Here is a 12,684-nt window from a genome sequence, read left to right as displayed (position 1 = left end):
GCTTACAAACAACAGCTTATTTCCCTGTGGAGGCTAGAAGTCCAAGATCAAGGCGGCAGCAGATTCAGCGTCTGAGGAGGATGGTGAGGAGCTGCCACCTGGTACATAGATTTCCTCTCTGTGTCCTCACACAGCACAAGGGAGAAGGGAACTCTCTGGGGGTCTCTTTGATTAGGGCATGAATCCCATTCATAAGGGCTGTACCCTGATGACCCAATCACCTCTCAAAGGCCCTGCCTCCTAATCCTATCATTTAAGGGGTTAGGATTTCAAATTTGGGAGGAAGAGGGGACAGATTCAGACCATAGTAGACAACTACTAAAAGCAAATACTACACTTCATCTTAGCCAAGAGGCCAAGAAGCAATACATTCACTTTTTTTTTTTTTTTGAAACAGGGTCATGCTCTGTCACCCAGGCTGGAGTGCAGTGGTGCAATCACAGCTCATTGCAGCCTCAGCCTCCTGAGTAGCTGGGGTTACAGGCACACGCCACCACGCCTGACTAATTTTTGTAATTTTCTTTTTTTTTTTTTTTTTTGAGACGGAGTCTCGCTCAGGCGCCCGCCACCACGCCCGGCTAATTTTTTTGTATTTTTAGTAGAGGCAGGGTTTCACTGTGGTCTCGATCTCCTGACCTCGTGATCCGCCCGCCTCGGCCTCCCAAAGTGCTGGGATTACAAGCGTGAGCCACCGTGCCCGGCAATTTTTGTAATTTTCTTGAGACAGCCTCCTGAGTAGCTGGGATTACAGGCACACGCCACCATGCTCAACTAATTTTTGTAATTTTGTTGAGACAGGGTCTTGCTATGTTGCCCAGTCTGGTCTCAAACTCCTAGGCTTAAGCAATCCTCCCACCTCAGCCTCCCAAAGTGCTGGGATTACCGGTGTGAGCCACTGTGCCCAGCCAAATTCACTCTTTTAAAGTATGCTATTCACTCATTTTTTTTTCATCTATAGGTATTTTTTTATTAGAAAAGAAATTAAGTGTTGTCACTAGAGACTGAAGGAAATTAACAATCTTACAATTCTAGAACAGGCAAACTTCATGATAAGGGATTCTTAAGTTTTCGAAGTGTAGGAGCTGTTTGACAGATACACTCTTGGTGTAGGGGGCTGTAAGTTTTCTCAGATGTTTTACATTGCATGCTTTAATCTTCGCTGGTAGTCTAAATCAAATAAATACACAGTGTTCAGGATTATCTGGATAGCCATCTTAAATAACAGAGTGTTCTGCATGACCACAGCCTCTGCACTTGTGCCTCTGATCCATATGACACCAAGACCAACTATGCTTTTCATATGATTTCTCCAATTGGGTCCTGTGACCTTTCACAGAATTGTTGAACATTTCCTATGAGATCTGTGGTTACTGCAGAGCTCCAATCTGCTTTAGCCGCGTCAGCAGTTCCCCACTCTGTTGCAAAGAGACTAGATCACCGCATCCGCCTATACAATCTTTACCGATAAAGACTCGAGGCACCGTTCTTGCTCCTGTGAGCTGTTACAAATAATCTTGAATCTCGTTAGTGTGGTTGGTGGCTGTGGTATCAACAAATTCCAGAAGCCCTTGTTTGATGGGCAATTGACTGAGGATCTCTTGGGCCCTCCTGCAGTACCGGCAGGTGCGCTTGATGAACACAACCACCTTCCCAGGCTGGATTTTGCAGTTCACAAACTCTTGAGCCATGCCGATGGGCTGTGATCTCCCCGGGAAGAATCCTCAGTTGCAGGTATTGCTTGGGGTATTGAGCTCACTCATTTTTATTATATCCATAAGCTTGTACAATCACCACAACTATCTAATTTCAGAACTTTTTCATCACCCCAAAAAGAAACGCTGTGCCCACTGGCAATCATTCATTCCCCATTCATCCCTTTCCCCGCCCCCAGCAAACACCAGTAGATCTATCTCTAGAATCATGATTTATTTTTTTAAATGAAGAAATGCCACAAAAGGATTAGAAAAATTATGGAAGTGGGGCCAGGTGTGGTGGCTCACGCCTGTAATCCCAGCACTTTGGGAGGCCAAGGCAGGCGGATCACGAGGTCAGGAGATCGAGACCATCCTGGCTAACACGGTGAAACCCCGTCTCTACTCAAAATACAAAAAAATTAGCCGGGCGTGGTGGCGGGCGCCTGTAGTCCCAGCTACTTGGGAGGCTGAAGCAGGAGAATGGCGTGAACCCAGGAGGCGGAGCTTGCAGTGAGCCGAGATTGGTGCCACTGCACTCCAGCCTGGGCGACAGAGCGAGACTCCATCTCAAAAAATAAATAAATAAATAAAATACAGAAGTGGAATTTAGAGGGAAGGAAAAAAAGCCTGAAACAAGACTTCCTTCCCCATGTGGTTTTAGCCTGCTTATTCTTCCAGAGTTAGGTCCCACAGTGTAAATGCAGCCTTGGTTTCTGTTGGGGCCTGGCAAGGAAATTCACATGGGGCTTTGTCTCCTATGTGCTGGGTAGGAGACCACGAAACATCACTTAGCCTAGATATGAAGACTAACGTAGTAGTTTCAAACATATCAATAATTTCTTTGAAACTCCTCTCTTCAAAAGACAGAGTCTAATTTCTTTCCCCATTGAATGCAGGCCAGACTTAGTGACTTTCTTTTAATGAGTAGAATGTGGTAGAAGTGATGTTATGTGACTTTAAAAGCTGGGCATAAAAGGGTTAGGGGACCGGACACTGTGGCTCACGCCTGGAATCCCAGCACTTTGGGAGCCCAAGGTGGGAGGATCACTTGAGCCCAGAAGTTCAAGACCAGCCTGGCCCACACAGGGAGACCCTGCCTCTATGAAAAGTAAAAATTAAAAAATTATCTGGGCGTGGTGGTGAGTGCCTGTGGTCCCAGCTACTCAGGAGGCTGAGGTGAGAGGATCGCTTGAGCCTAGGAGTTCAAGGCTGCAGTGAGTCATGATCATACCATTGTACTCCAGCCTGGGTGACAGAGTGAGACCCTGTTTCAAAAAAAAAAAGATACTGGCTTCTCTGTCTCTCTCTCTGTTTTGGCCCACCATGCTGGGAGGAAGCCCAGATCTCATGGGGAGACCCCGTGGGGCTGCTCTGGTTGATACTTTGAACTAGGCCCTCAACCGACAGCAGTGGGCAAGCTTCACAGATGTGTGGCCTGGTATCAGGCACAGAGTCGTGTGCTAAGAAGGGCCCCTGGCCCATTTAAATACTCTGCTATCACTATTTTGAAATTCTTCATAATCTGTAAACAGCTTTATTGAGATATAATGCATATATTATAAAATTCACCCATTGAAAGTGAAACATTCAATGGTTTGTAGCATATTCACAGAATTGTGCAAACATCACTACATTCCATTTCTATTACTAATCACTCTCCATCTCCACCCCCAGTACATTCTTCATCATTTCTTAACCAGGGCCCTGTGTTTCACTGTTCACTGAAAACCACAAATTATGAAGCCATCCTGACAGCTGTACATGACTGTGCCTTCACATGGTCCCAGCCCCAGCCTTTCGGTCTCCAGCTGAGGTCCCAGACATGTATAGCAGAGACCTGAATTCCTGACTCCTAGAAACCATCAGAGATGGCTTAGGCTATTACATCTTGAGCTAATTTGATATGTACCAATAGATAAGTAAAGCAACCAAAAAACCATGGGGCCGGGTGTAGTGGCTCATACCTGTAATCCCAGCTCTTTCAGAGGCCAAGTCAAGAGGATCCCTTGAGCCCAGGAGTTCTAATCTAGACTAGCCTGGGCAACATAGGGAGATCTCATCTCTACAAAGAAACAAAAATAAAATTAGCCAGGCATGGTGGCACATGCCTGTAGTCCCAGTTACTTGGGAGGCTGAGGCAGGAGGATTGCTTGAGCTCAGGATTTTGAGGCTGAAGTGACCTGTGATCACACCAATTCAGCCTGGCGACAGAGCGAGACCTCGACTCTAAAAAACAGAAGAAGAAAAGGCACACCAGGCTGGGCATGGTGGCTCATGCCTGTAATCCCAACACTTTGGGGGGCCAAGGTGGGCAGCTCACTGGAGGCCAGGAGTTTGAGACCAGCCTGGACCACATAGCAAAACCCCACCTCTACTAAAAATACAAAAAAAAAATTAGCTGTGCCTGGTGGCACGAGCCCTGGAGGCTGAGGCAGGAGAATTGCTTGAGCCTGGGAGGGGAGGTTGCAGAGAGTGGAGATTGTGCCACTGCCCTCCAGCCTGGGCAACACAGCAAGACTCTGAAAAAAAAAAAAAAAAAGAAAAGAAAGGAAGGAAGGAAGGGAGGGAGGGAGGGAGGAAGGGAGGGAAAGGCACACCAGATATCAAGACTAGCCACTCACAAATATTTCACTCCCATTAATCAAAACCTTGCAGAAGCGATAAACAGTGAGTTTTACCATTCACCCAATGACACTGCACAGAGAGAGAGGCTGGGACCCTAACTGGTAAGCAATTCTTACCTTTTTGCCAGCTGATCTGGTCCTGGGTTCCCTTTTCTGTGGCTTCCAGAAGAGCAGAGCAGCTTTGGTGACCCTGCTCGCCACACTAAAATGTAGGTCCTCTGAAAAGTCAACTCGCAAAAGGCAAATTAATAGGAGAAAAGGCATATAAATTTATTTAACGTATAGATAGAGAAGCCTTTTGAAGGAAGACCAAAAGACACAGGGGAAATTGTCTATTTTTATGCTTACGTTTAACAAACTATGGACAGCTGTGTAGAAATATAACTGGACAAAAAGAGTATGACCTAGGTGGGGCGTGGTGGCTCACGCCTGTAATCCCAGCCCTTTGGGAGGCTGAGGTGGGCGGATCACCTGAGGGCAGGAGTTCGAGACCAGCCTGACCAACATGGTGAAACTCTGTGTCTAATAAAAATACAAAAATTAGCTGGTGATGGTGGTGCACACCTGTAATCCCAGCTACTCAGGGGGCTGAGGCAGGAGAATCTCTTGAGCCCGGGAGGCAGAGGTTGCAGTGAGCAAAGATTATGCCACTGCACTCCAGACTGGGCAACACAGCAAGACTCCGTCTAAAAAAAATCACCTAATGTGGCTGGACTCAGTGGCAGTCAGTGTGAAGAGATGGCAAGGCCTGTCCACCTGGATTCTTCTTGGCCTCTCTGAGCAGCATTCCTTCCTTCAGGGTAAGGGGCAGGACCCGCTGTAGAATGGGGGTCTTATGAGCTACAGTGAAACAAGGTGGGCCATTTTTCAATGGCCAGTTTTGAAACAGAAAGGTGGAGGGGAAATTAGAGTCATAGTTTTAGGTTTTATGGCTGGCTTTGGGAAAAAGGGTTCTGGTTTCTATGACCTGCCTTGGAGAAAATGAATTCTAGTTTCTGTGGCTGGCCTCAGGGGAAGAGCGGGGCTTCGAGGCAGGAGGACACGGGAGGGTCAAGGAAAAGCTTTTGCTTCTGAGGCTGCAGATCAGGGCTTCATTTTGGGGTACTGTTTTCTGAGCCCCAACGGAATTCTATCAGCTCCTATATCCCAAGCCCGTGGCAGCAGAGGCTGTTCCGCCTCCATCTACCTGGGGACTTACCCTTGTAGGAAAGCATCAACAACCGGATTTGACTGACCGAGTGACTGACCAAGAGGATTAACCATCCACTGAAGGGGCCCCAGCACCCAGACACAGGAGGAGCCGACACAGAAATCAGAACCCACAGTGCTGAAGCAGACAGGGGCATCTCTGAACTAAAAACAGTAATAAACAAGACACCTTGAGGAAATCCAAATACAGCATAGAAATGACCTTTCATGCTGAGCGCAGTGGCTCATGCCTGTAATCCCAACACTTTGGGAGGCCGAGGCGGGCAGCTCACCTGAGGTCAAGACCAGCCTGGCCAACATGGTGAAACCCGGTCTCTACTAAAAATACAAAAATTAGCCGGGCGTGGTGGCATGAACCTGTAATCCCAGCTACCTGGGAGGCTGAGGCAAGAGAATAGCTTGAACCTGGGAGGCGGAGGTTGCAGCGAGCTGAGATTGCACCATTGCACTCCAGCCTGGGTTACAAGAGTGAAACTCCATCTCAAAAAAAAAAAAAAAAGAAGAAAGAAAAGAAAAAAAAGAAGAAAGAAAAGAAAAAAAAGAAAGAAATGACCTTTCAGAGCTAAAATACATGATTATTTTAGCTCTAAGAAATTCCGTTAAGAATTAAAAGCCAGTAGGGCCTCGACTGAGACTCAAATTAGTCTGGGAGATAAAGTACAAGAAAGATCTCAGAACAGAGCAACATTACACAGAGATGGAGATCTTGTGAGAAAATATAAGAGTGAGATATATAAGTAAGAAATAAGATATATAAGTAAGAAAATAAAATATTAGTTCTGCTGCCGAAGAACTAATATGCACATAATAGGAGTTCTAAAATGAGAAGATGCAACAGATAAATCACAGAAGTAAAGTTCCTCAAAACTAATAAAGACCTGAGACTGCAGATTAAAAGAGCTCACTGAGTTCCTGGCTGCACTGAGAAGATTCTTCTGGAGGCCTATTCTGGTAAAAATTCAGAAAGATTAAAAAAAAAAACAGTTTACAAGTGTCAAGCAGAGAAAGAAGATACGAAGGAAAAAATCTCAGACTGGAATCAGACTTCATCTGCATTACTGAAAGATGAGAGTAATCTACACTTCTTATCTACAGAGAAGAGAGAGAAAGGACAGCAATCCAAGAATCCTCTATTCTGTTCTCAAAACATTTTTTTTGGCCGGGCGCAATGGCTCATGCTTGTAACCCCAGCACTTTGGGAGGCCAAGGCAGATGGATCACTTGAAATCAGGAGTTCGAGATCAGCCTGGCCAACATGGTGAAATCCCGTCTCTACTAAAAATACAAAAATTAGCTGGGAGTTGTGGCAGGTGCCTGTAATCTCAGCTGTTCAGGAGGCTGAGGCAGGAGAATCACTTGAACACAGGAGGCGGAGGTCGCAGTGAGCCAAGATTGCACCACTGCAGTCTAGTCTGGGCAGTAATTTTTTTTTTCATAAATTGAAGCAACAGCTAGATTTTCAAAGATACTCAAGAAATCAGGCAGGTGTAGTGGCTCTCGCCTGTAATCCCAACACCCTGGGAGGCTGAGGTGGGAAGGATCACTCGAGTGCAGGAGTTTGAGACCAGCCTGGACAACATGGTGAGACTCTGTCTCTACAAAAAATACCAAAAAATTTGCCAGACATAGTAGTGTATGCCTGTAGTGCCAGCTACTTGGGGGGCTGAGGTGAAAGGATTGCTTGAGTCCAGGAGGTCGAGGCTGCAGTGAGGCGTGATTGTGCCACTACACTCCTGCCTGGGCAACAGAGCAAGACCCTGGTCTCAAAAAAAAAGAAAATTCAGAGAGAATAACCCTGGGGCACCCTCCATCTGATGGCACGACTTGGAAAAGACCTGATCAAGCTGCAAATAGCCCTGAAAAGAAGACTTAATGAAGGGAAAAAGAAAGAGAGCGAAAACCATATTCAAAACATAGGCAGGGCTGGGCGCAGTGGCTCACACCTGTAATCCCAGCACCTTGGGAGGCCGAGGCGGGCAAAATCACTTGAGGTCAGGAGTTCGAGACCAGCCTGGCCAACATGGTGAAAACTGTCTCTACTAAAATTACAAAAATTAGTCGGGTGTGGTGGTGCACACGTGTAATCCCAGCTACTTGGGAGGCTGAGGCAGAAGAATCGCTTGGACCTGGGAGGCGGGGATTGCAGTGAGCCGAGATCATGCCACTACAGTCCAGCCTGGGCGACAGAGCGAGACTCCCTCTCAAAAAAAAAAAAAAGAACATAGGCAGATGACATTTTAACTCGAAATGGAACAGGATAGACTGGGATTTGTGTAATAGAGAAGGACCCTTAGAAAAGAGGATTATTGAAACCAAACGGATATCCTGTAAAGGAAATTATAAGAAATACTAGATCATCTCAGCCAAACCTCAGAAAGTGGGGTGGGGAATAGATGTGTTTCATGAGTCTCTCAGGGAACAGGGGGCAGGGGAAATGGAAGAGGGGAAGCGAAAGTGCTCTAAAGGTCTCATCTCACTGGGGCGAGGGAGAAGGGGAATGCGACAGGAGAAATATATATTTGATCTCTGCCCTTGGTTTCTAACACAGAGCCTCTAAAACCCTTGCAATTTCCTGAGGATAGGGGAACATCCTTTGCAATTATTTCTAGTCTTAGTCTCTGGTTCCCGACACAAGAGCTTTTAAGACCCTTGAAATCCCCAGAGTGTGGTGATTGTCTTTTAATATGCTGATGAGATGACTGGTAGCTGGAGTCCCTAGACAGCTTTAGCACAGGGTCTGGTCCCTGCAAAGACCAAGGCATGGCCACAGGATTGGAGATATCAGCTCCACCCCTTGACCTCTGGGAGGGAAGAGGGGCTGGAGATTGCCTTAATCATCAATGGCCAATGGTTTGGTTTTGTTTATTTTGAGACAAGGCTTTGCTCTGTCACCCAGGCTGGAATGCAGTGGCACGATCACAGGTCACTGCAGCCTCGACTTCTCCAGGCTCAAGCGATCCTCCCACCTCAGCCTCCCATGTAGCTAGGACTATAGCTGCACACCACCAGCTAATTTTTGTATTTTTTGTAGAGACGGGATTTCACCATGTTGCCCAGGCTGGTCTTGAACTCCTGGGCTCAAGCGATCCATCTGTCTCGGCCTCCCAAAGTGCTGGGATTACAAGCGTGAGCCACTGGGCCCAGTGGCCGGTGATTTAATCAGTCACGCCTCCATAATGAAGTCTCCACAAAGTCCCTAGAGGACAGAGTTCGGAGAGCTTCTGAGTTAGTGAACTCATTGAAGTGCTAGAGGGACGCACCCACCGGAGGGCGCATGGAAGCTCTGCACACTCCCGCCCCATACTATATCCTCCACGCATCTCTTTCCACGTGGCTGTTTCTTAGTTGCATTCTTTATGACAAACCAATAAATATAAGTAAAGTGTTTTCCCGAGTTTTGTGAGCTATTCTAGCAAATTACTGAACCTGAGGATTGGGCTGTGGGAACTCTTGATTTATATCTGGTCAGTTGGAAGTACAGGTGTATTGGATAAACAAAATCTGGTACATATACACCATGGAATACTACACAGCCATAAAAACAAACACAATCGGCCAGACATGGTGGCTCAGGCCTGTAACCCTAGCACTTTGGAAAGCTGAGGTGGAAGGATTACTTGAGCCCCAGGAGTTCTAGACCAGCTTGGGCAAAAATAGTGAGACCCCCGTCTCTACAAAAAAAAAAAAGAAAAACAAAAAATTAGTCAAGCATGGTGGTGCACGCAGTACTCCCAGCTACTCGGAAAGCTGAGGTGGGAGGATTGCTTCAGCCCAGGGAGGTCGAGGCTGAAGTGAGCCATGATTGTGCCATTGCATTCCTGCCTGGGTAACGAGAGACCCCATCTCAAAAAAAAAAAAAAAAAAGACTGAATAAAACATGTCCTTTGCAGCAATGTGGATGGAGCTGGAGGCCATTATCCTAAGTGAACTAACACAGGGATAGAAAAACAAACAGCACCTGTTCTCACTTATAAGTGGGAGCTAAACCTGGAGTTCGCGTGGACACAAAGAAAAAACAACAGACACCAGGGCCTATCAGAGGGTGGAGTGGAGGCAGACGGCGAGGATCGGAAAACTACCTATGAGATACTATGCTCATTACCCCTGTGACAAAACAATCTATACACCAAACATCGGCAACACGCGATTCACCCATGGAACAAACCTGCACATGTACCCTCTGAACCTAAAATAAAAGTTGAAAAGAGAAAAAAAAAAAAAAGAAGTACAAGTGGGAACCTGGGACTTGTGATTGGGGTCTGGAGTGGATGGAAGCCATCTTGTGAACTGGGTTCTTTAACTTGTGGGATCTGATGCTAACTCCAGGCTGACAGTGTCAGATTTGAATTGAATTGTAGGACACCCAGTCAGTGTCCAAAGAGAACTGGAGAGTTGCTTGGTGTGGAAACCCCAGACAGTGGGTGTCAGGAGTGTTGTGAGCGTATAGAAAAATAGTTTATTTGGGCCGGGCGCGGTGGCTCGAGCCTGCAATCCCAGCACTTTGGGAGGCCGAGGCGGGTGGATTGCCTGAGGTCAGGAGTTTGAGACCAGCCTGGCCAACATGGTGAAACCCTGTCTCTAGTAAAACTACAAAAATTAGCCAGACGTGATGGCACATACCTGTAATCCCAGCTACTTGGGAGGCTGAGGCAGAAGAATCACTTGAACCTGGGAGACGGAAGTTGCAGTGAGCTGAGATCGCACCACTGCACTCCAGCCGGGGAGACAGAGTAAGAATCTGTCTCAAAAAAAAAAAAAAGAAAAACAGTTTTTTTTTTTTCTTTTAGGGATGAAATAGATCAAGGAGGGTTGGGCGTGGTGGCTCATACCTGTAACCCCAGCACTTTGGGAGGCCGAGGCAGGTGGATTGCTTGAGCTCAGGAATTTGAGACCAGCCTGGACAACATGGTGAAAACCCGTCTCTACAAAAAAAAAAAAAAAAAAAAATACAAAAAAAATACAAAAATTAGCCAGGCGTGGTGGTGCACACCTGTGGTCTCAGCTACTTGGGAGGCTGAGGCAGGAAAGTTGCTTGAATGTGGGAGGTTGAGGCTGCAGTGAGCTGAGATCGTGCCACTGCACTCTGGCCTCGACGACAGAGAGAAACCCTGCTAAGGAAAGGAGGGGAGGGGAGGGGAGGGGAGATCAAGGAGCCGAGAGGACAGTGTACTTCAGTGAGGAAAATAGTAGATCCTATGTTTCTTGTTTTAAGAGTGAGGAAATTAGTCATGAAGGAAACAGGGAGACCTTCTTACCAAGCCTGGGAACTCAGAAGCTAGGGGGAAAAAAAGACGGATATATTTGACCATATAAACACTGAAACATTTTGTGTGACAAGGGATACCAGAAATAAAACCAATTCAAATGATGGAGCTGGAAAAATATTTGCAATACAAATAATAGTCACCACTTTCTATTGATGAACTTATGGTGTGCCAGGCTGAATTCTATGTACCTGACACACATTAACTCATTATCTCTAACAGCACTATGAAGGAGGAATTACCGTGATGATGGTGATGATGATCACTATTTTATAGTTCAGTACACTGAGGTTAAATAACGAAGGTAAATAATTTGCTGAGGTCATGTGGCCAGTCAGGGCTCAGTCAAGATGTGACCTTTGGCAGCCTGCCCCGGCACCAAACCTCTTAATCACTTTGTAGATGAAAGCCAAAAGTCAAATGGACACTATATAAAGAGCTTTTACAAATTGTCCTGAAAATGAGAAACAACCAATACACAAATGGACTTAGACTATAAATAGACCATTTGCGGAGGAGCAAAACCAACAGTATGAAGAGACCCTCAAACTTACAGGAGTCAGACACTTGCGAATGAAAGCAGCAATGAGACATCTCTCTACATTCCTCAGATTAAGCTGATTCATCAAGCTAAAATGAGAAAAAAAATCTCAAATGCTGGCAGGAATATGGAGAAAAGGGCACGCTCAGATGTGAAGTTTTGCAGTCATTTGGGAAAGCAATTTGGCAACATCTGTTAAAATGGAAACTAAACATGCCCTTTGACCTGCTAATCCCACTCTTGAGAATCTATCCAAAGAAATGAAGACACCAAGACTTAAGGACAAGAATGTGCATTGGAGCACTGTTTTTGTGTGTGTGCATGTGGCAGAAAACTGACCACAAAGAGAATGCCTACCAAAAAGAAAAGGCACAATGAATAATGCTACTTCCACCCTATGGTATATCATATAGCCATATAAAAGGAATCAATGCCTGCCGGGCGTGGTGGCTCACGCCTATAATCCCAGCACTTTGGGAGGCCAAGACGGCTGGATCATGAGGTCAAGAGATCGAGACCAGCCTGGCCAACATGGTGAAACCCTGTCTCTACTAAAAATACAAAAAATTAGCTGGGCGTGGTGGTGCATGCCTGTAGTCCCAGCTACTCAGGAGGCTGAGGCAGGAGAATCGCTTGAACCCAGGAGGTGGAGGTTGCAGTGAGCTGAGATTGTGCCACTGCACTCTAGCCTGGCAACTAAGCAAGAGACTGTCTCAAAAAAAAAAAAGGAATCAATGCCTCTGACTGGCAAAGTTTCTGCAAATTATTGTGAAAAGCATGATACAAAAAATGTGTACATTGTCTCTCATTTTTATGAAACAAAAAATATCTATATGTAGAGGACTTTATGCAGACACAGGAAAGCCAGGAAAGCATAGAGAATACCTATGGGTTAATAATATCTGTTACTTGTAGGGAGGGGTTGGGAGACTTACGTGGGTTGAGCTGGAAAAACAGGAGTCAGATGAAAAAAAGCTTTACCAGGGGTGGCAAACCACAGCCCACGGGCCAAACTAGCCTGCCACCTTTTATAAATAAAGCTTTAAAAAAATAAATAAAGTCTTTTATAAATAAAGTTTTATTGGAACATAGCTATTCACAGGGCCAGGACTAGGGAGAGGCTGAACCACTCGCTCACTCTCAGCATCACCCCTGCACTTTGAGGACCTGAGATGACTGTCTGTTTAGAGTGTGCACCCCAGGGGCCTCTGTCCTCTCACCCTAGAGTATTTGCATTCATTGACATATGATCTGTGGCTTTTTTGTCACTACACGGCAGAGTTGAGTAGTTGGGACAGAGACGCATGACTTGCAAGGCTGAAATATTTACAGCACAGGTAAAGTTTGCAGGA

At 46.0% G+C, this 12,684-nt stretch overlaps 2 pseudogenes; both read right to left on the bottom strand.

The window, feature by feature from the left end:
* Positions 1-255: 255 nt before the first annotated feature.
* LOC129461387 (uncharacterized) lies at positions 256-367 on the bottom strand (annotated as a pseudogene).
* An 859-nt stretch (positions 368-1,226) lies between these two features.
* LOC129459746 (glutaredoxin-1-like) lies at positions 1,227-1,758 on the bottom strand (annotated as a pseudogene).
* Positions 1,759-12,684: the final 10,926 nt, after the last annotated feature.

Source organism: Symphalangus syndactylus, chromosome 13, assembly GCF_028878055.3.
Source record: "Symphalangus syndactylus isolate Jambi chromosome 13, NHGRI_mSymSyn1-v2.1_pri, whole genome shotgun sequence".
Lineage (NCBI taxonomy): Eukaryota > Metazoa > Chordata > Mammalia > Primates > Hylobatidae > Symphalangus > Symphalangus syndactylus.
Note: the sequence above shows the minus strand (reverse complement) of the source record. Positions and strands in the feature narration are given on the sequence as shown.